Here is a 6711-nt window from a genome sequence, read left to right as displayed (position 1 = left end):
CCCCCCATCTCGAGCATATTCTGTGCCACTGCTGTTGTTCAGTATGTTTACTTTAAATAGAAAGCAATGCCTTTTTTTCTATTACACCTGAGTGTCCATTTTTAATGTTGATCCTCATGTGCAGGCATATTTTGGAGCACCCAAATGACCATGCTAGTTTATATGCTAGAAATATTATTTTCCCTTCACTCTGCATGGCCAAGTGTGATGGTGCTCCCCTTTAATCTCAGCATCTCAGAGGCAGAAGCAGGGGGAGCTCTGTGAGTTTGAGGCCAGCCTGGTATACAAATTGACTTCCAGGGCAGCCAGGACACAGAGTAACATCATCTCAAACAAAACAAAACAAAAGGGTGGAGGTGGAGGCCTAGGCAAAGGTGGAGGCAAGCTGGCCTGGTCCAGGAGCGCTTGTGAAGCTGGGACAGGATCATGTATTTGAAGCCAGGCTGTGCTTCTAAGCAAACCCTGACTTAAGAAAAAAAGAAGGGGATCATGATAAGGACCACTTTCTGTCTGGGGAAGGTTGGGTGTTGTGTTTTATTTTGTTTGGGGTGGTAGGTGGTCCTGAAACTTGGTAGGTTCCCCAGGCTGACTTCCTCCTCTCAGTCCTTTGTGTCCCAAGTGCTGTGATCGCAGATGTGAGCCCTCACATTTGGTTACCGACTTTTAAAAACAGTGCCAATACTTTGACATCTTGGTCGTTAAAGCTTATTCTGCTGGGGTGGATGGTTTCACACATCTTTAGACCCAGCCTTCCAGAAACAGTGAGTCAGCGCCACCCTGGTTTAAATAGAGAATTCTAGTCCAACCAGGGCAGAAAGGAATTCCTGATCCCGATCATCATAGTGCCTATGTCAGACCCACAGGCAACCAATATACCCACTCATCTTTGTTATCTTTATGGCTGTAAGTGGTCAAGCATTGTTAGAATAAGCCTTTTCCCCCTTTCTATACATTGTATCTGGGAAAGCACCAAAACAAGGCAAAAGGCCAGATCCAGATCCAGGCACGAGGACAGCACTCAGCCTATCCTGTCACCCAGATTGGGTTCTCTAGCTATGTTCCAAAATCCAACAAGAATAAATATCTTATAAACGAAATGCAAGTAGTTGTCACAAGAGGCATGATGTCCAAGAGCAATCCAGGGAACAGAATGCACTTGAGGTCAAAGGTCCTCTGCCATTTTTCCAGAGCCTCAGTCACAATTCCCCAAGGCATTGTTGACCATGCGTCATTCTTTTGAGCATGTTCCAACAGTGGTGTACCCCTTTATCCCCAGCACTCAGGAAGGAGAGGCAAGTGGATCTCTGGGTTTGAAGCCAGCCTGGTCTGCATAGTGAATACTAAAATAGCCATAGTGAATACTATATATTCTATGGCTACATAGACTCTGTTTCAAAAGAAAACAAAAACAGAGCTGTTTGGCCAACTACAGTCCTAAGTTTGGCTACTGTATTTTGTAAGCAGTATTTTTTAATGAAGCCATGCCTGTTTGCTTATTTGTTATCTCCTGTCTCTAGTTCCTTGCTCTGCAATAGCAATATTGATTGCTGTGAAGGCAGACCAAATGTCCTAAAAGCCTAAATATTCACAGTCGGTATTTACTGCCAGTCTTGACCTTGTCTAGCCATGTCACTGTGGTACTGTCCTTAAGCCCCTGACTCTCTAAGAAAAAGAAATAATTGTGCCAGCTGGGATGGCATATGCCTTTAATTCTGGCACTAGAAAACAAACCATCAGAAGTTCCCATGTGGGGGCTGGAGAGGTGGCTCAGTGGTTAAGAGCACCGACTGCTCTTCCAGAGGTCCTGAGTTCAATTCCCAGCAACCACATGGTGGCTCACAACTACCTGTAATGAGATCTGATGCCCTTTTCTGGTGTGTCTGAAGATAGCAACAATGTACTGTACTCATCTAAATAAAATAAATATAATTCTAAAAATAAAAAAAAAGTTTCCGTGTAAAAACCAGAGGTGTTGCTGCAGAGAGTGTGTGCCTAAGCTCCCAGGTGATCAGAGTTTACAGAAAAGAGAAGTGGATGCCTAAGGCAGAACTATTCCTGACACCTCCCTCACCCCACACAGATGGTTTCAGTCCTATTAGATCTTGCTTTGGTGCTCCCCAAAAGACTTGCAGACCTTTTGGTTAATGCCAGTGAGACTACTACAGTTGCTATGGATCTTGGGTCATTCAAAAATTCTGACCACGAATGTATTTTAACAAAGAGTCATTTATTCAGATCCTGGCACCAGGGCTCCCCTGGGACTCACAATTCCCAAATGTAACTCCATGCCGCATTAGGGACTTAAAAAGGCAAAACAAAACAAAACAAAAAGAGCAAAAGTCAAACAAGAATAAGGCTAGATTCTTGTTCAGGCACTCATCCTGTAATCAGTTTAGCACACAGATGTCTTGGTTACTTCAAGCAAGCAAGTGTTGTTAACAGAAGGTACACAAGGCCAATTACTAGAAGAGCCCCAGCATTCCAGGAAGTTATATGTGTTTGGGCAAGAGGGGCTTACAGGTTAGAGGCAATTTTGTTTTATAGGCCGCTTAAGCATAGTAATTTAAACTTAAAACATGTTAGCCATTACACAATGTGTATCTTAGTTTCGCTTAGCAACAAAGAGCCTCACATCCAGCCACCTCTCCCCTGTACATTTGTGAAGGCAAATATTCTCATCCAGTTTTGTTTGAATAGCTAAAGCTAGCCAAAACTATGTGTTGAGCTTCTTCCAAGTTTGGATTCATAGATGTATAAATAGAGCCTAGTGAGCAAACAGACAGTATAATGCACAAGACTGACTTTGAGTCGGCAAAGTCACATTAGTTACTATTTCACTCGTGAACATTGTTCTTTGAACCTGTACACCTGTGATCTAACACATGAGAAGCAAAAGCAGGAGGAGCTCCACGTTTGAGGACAACCTGATCAATATAGGGAGTTCAGGTCAGTGTGGGCCACAAGAGTGAGTCGTTGTGTCAGTTCGAATTGTACAGATCACAGTAATAAAGGTGATGGTGAGAACACAATATTTATAAGTTACTAGGCTAAAGTAAACATGATAGTTAACTTTTCTGGGTGCTGTGACAAAATCCCTGACAAGCAGCTCACAGGTTTATTTTGGCTCATTGTTCAGTCTGTCAAGGCAACAGGAATCTGAGGCAGCTGGTCACTCTGCATTCACAGTCAGAAAAGAGACACATCTGCAGGGTTTGCCCTGCGGTGACATGGGCAAGGGAGAGATACACTCACTACCCACCTCCTGCCTTACCACCTGGGGCTGTAGAAGAGCAGACCCTGGGGGCATGAAATCAGAAGAGTGGGCCCTGCACTTTCCTGGATAGCACAGTAGAACTGGACCTGGTGGCAGGCCATGCAAGGTGGCCCTGAGAGCGGGAGAGTGAGAAAGAGAGCTAGCCCAGCCCCTCACTAGCGGCAGCACTTAAGAGAGCAGGACCTCAACTGAGCAGCACAGTTTTGTGGGAGCAGATGAGGCAGTCCTGAGAGCATAAGATCAGGAGAGCAGGCTCTGCTCCTTGCCTCAGCTGGGACAGTGTTAGAGAGCTTGCCCTGGTGCTATGGCTGTAGGAGAGCTAGTGGACCAACCAACTCAGCTATCACCCAGGCCCAGATCCAAGGCTTTGAGTTGGCCCACCCCAACATCTATCCCATCTATGAAGTGCTGAAGCAGTTCCATGACACAGGGCAACAACAGGACATATGAGAGGAGTCCCAGGGAGAATCCACTGTAGATAAGAGTAGCAGAAACCAGCAGCCTCAAACCAGACCAATGACTCATTGCAATGAACTTTGGCAAGTAAAGATGTGTGGACAAAAGAGTGTGCTGTGGGACACACAATGACATACTGTGGGAGGCCTGCTAATTAAGGTCAAAGTCTACCATTGACCAGATAGTCTTCTGGAGTTCTGTGTGCAATGGAGGACTCCCTTCTTAGCAGAGTTTCTCCTTCTCTGACCTTGTCTGTGGAATTCTAAGCCCCCACATCGGCCCCTACCTGAGGAATGTCACACAGCCTCAATTAGATTACAGGATCAATTTCCATTCTGACAAAACCTGTTCAGCAGCACCTGAGATTCCTGGAGGACTTCCCCATGCTAATGATGAATTCCAGGTACCCTAAAACCCCAGTCAATGACCTTTGCCCATCCAGGATGTCCCCGCCCTCAGTCCCCCCAAACCTTATAAGCCTTGACTCACCATAAGTTGATCTCCCTGCTGACAAGCAGTTCTGGTGTGCTTTATTCACCATACATACTCACAGGGCTCCCCAACCCCTCACTGTCTCTGCTCCCTTTGCCCTTGAGGATCCAATCAGCTGACTAGCCACAAGGGTAGAGAGGCCCAGAACACACTACAGCTGCCACGACAAGATGTTTTTTATGTTTTGTTTAATTTTTTTGTTTTTTTAGTTTTGTTTTTTATTTTCTTTTAGGGGGATAGGTTGCAAGGGTGGAAGGTGGATACAAAGAAGATATGAGTGTGATTGTGATACATGATGTGAAATTCACAAAGAATCAATAAAAAGTAAAAAAAAATAATCGATAAATGCTGGTTCTTAGATCAGTGCTCTCCCCAAACATATATTTATTTATTTTGTGTGTGGATGTTTTGCCTGCCTATATGTGCACCACATACATACAGTGCTCACAGAAGAGGGTGTTGGACTGCACTTACACACAGTTGTAAGCTACCATATGAGTGCTGGGAATTGAACCCAGGTCCTTTGATAGGGCAGTCAGTGCTCTTAACTGACTGCCAACTCTCCAGCTCCTGGTTCCTGTTTTTTATGAAGTCCAAGGCCCTGTCTGAAGGATTGTGCCATCTACATTTAGGGTGGGTAGTCTAGAAATTCTCACAGACGTGCTCAGAGCTTTGTTTCCATGGTGATTATAAATCTCATGAAATTGGCAACAAAATAGCTATTATTGCCATTTCTCTATGGCCCCAGTTGGTTGGGTGTATGTGACAGGGGGCGGGTAACAGTCTAAGTGGCTACGACGAACTATGGTTTCTGGGAAAGATAAGTATATTTTTTTCTCCCATCTCTTTAGCATAATTTCAGGTGAATCAGATTTAGGGGATGGAGTTGGCCAGGTGATTGACAGTCTGGGGTATATATTCAGGCTTTTTTTTTTTAAATTATTATTTGTGTCTTAATTAAGGTTTTACTGCTGTGAACAGATACCATAACCAAGTCAAGTCTTATAAAGAACAACATTTAATTGGGGCTGGCTTCCAGGTTCAGTGCATTATCATCAAGGTGGGAGCATGGCAGCATCCTGGCAGGCATGGTGCAGGAGGAGCTGAGAGTTCTACATCTCCATCTGAAGGCTGCTAGTGGAAGACTGACTTTCAGGGAGCTAGGGTGAAGGTCTTGATCCCAAACCTACAGAGACACATCTCCAACAGGGTCATACCTCCTAATAGTGCTACTCCCTGAGCCAAGCATATATGAACCATCACATTCTACTCCCTGGCCCCCATAGGCTTGTTCAAACACACGAGTCTATGGGTATGGCTAGCCATACCTAGCCATAACATAATAAAAAAGTACATTTAGTCCAACTTCCAAAGACTCTATAGTCTATGGCAGTCTCAACAATGTTAAAAGTCCAAAGTTCAAAGTCTCTTCTGAGATTCATCCACTCACTTAACTGTAATCCCAAAGCAAGACAGGAGACCAGCTGGGCAAACTCTAAACTCTGCATCCCCATGTCTGATGTCAAAGCAGTCTTCAGATTTCCAACTTTTTTCATCTATTTGGTTTTTTGTTTTATTTTGTTGTTTCCCAGACAGGGTTTCTCTGTGTAGCCCTGGCTGTCCTGGAACTCACTCTGTAGACCAGGCTGGCCTTGAACTCAGAGATCCATCCTTTTTCATTTTTGTTGACTGCAACAAACTCCTTTCTCCTGGGCTGATTCCACTTCCTGTTAGCAGCCTTCCTGAGCAGATAGCTCACAGCTCAGGCATCTTGAAAATCTTGGAATCTCCAAGGCAACTTCAATGTTACAGCTCCTTGTTTCAATGCCTGGGATTCACACAAGATCTTCTAGGCTCCTCCAAAGGGCTGGCGTCATTTCTCCAGCTCTGCCCTCTGTAGGACTCTAGGCTCTGGTTGAGTCCATTCCATTGCTGCTGCTGTTCTTGGTGATCATCCCATAGTACTGGCATCTCCAAAACACTGGGGTCTTCAGTTGTAACTAGGCTTCGCCAATAGCCTCTCATAGGCTCTCTTCAAGTGCCAAGCCTCGGCTTCTTTGCATAACCCCTTCAGTCTTGGGCTATCAACTGCAACTGAGGCTGCACCTTCACCAGTGGCCTTCTGTGGCCTCTCACAGTGTCAAGCCTCAGCTGCTCTTTATGAGCCCTTTATGCCTTCAAAACCAGTATGACCTGGGTAACTCTTACACATTACCAAGTTCAGCCGCAACACGAGGTATCTATGGAGCTACCTATGGAGCACAGTTTCTTTGTGCACTCAGAAAACACTTCTGAGAAAATTTCACCTCAGTGATGCTGGTCTCTTCTTTTTTTTGGGGGGGGGGGTGTTGGTTTCTTTTTGTTTTTGTTTTTGTCTTTGTTTTTCGAGACAGGGTTTCTCTGTATAGTCCTGGTTGTCCTGTGCCACGGACCGGGGTTTCTCGCGGGGTCCCTGTTCCGCGGGACAAGGGATTCTGGCCAGGTGGGCA

The sequence above is a fragment of the Mastomys coucha genome, unplaced genomic scaffold (assembly GCF_008632895.1).
Source record: "Mastomys coucha isolate ucsf_1 unplaced genomic scaffold, UCSF_Mcou_1 pScaffold14, whole genome shotgun sequence".
Classification (NCBI taxonomy): Eukaryota; Metazoa; Chordata; class Mammalia; order Rodentia; family Muridae; genus Mastomys; species Mastomys coucha.
Note: the sequence above shows the minus strand (reverse complement) of the source record.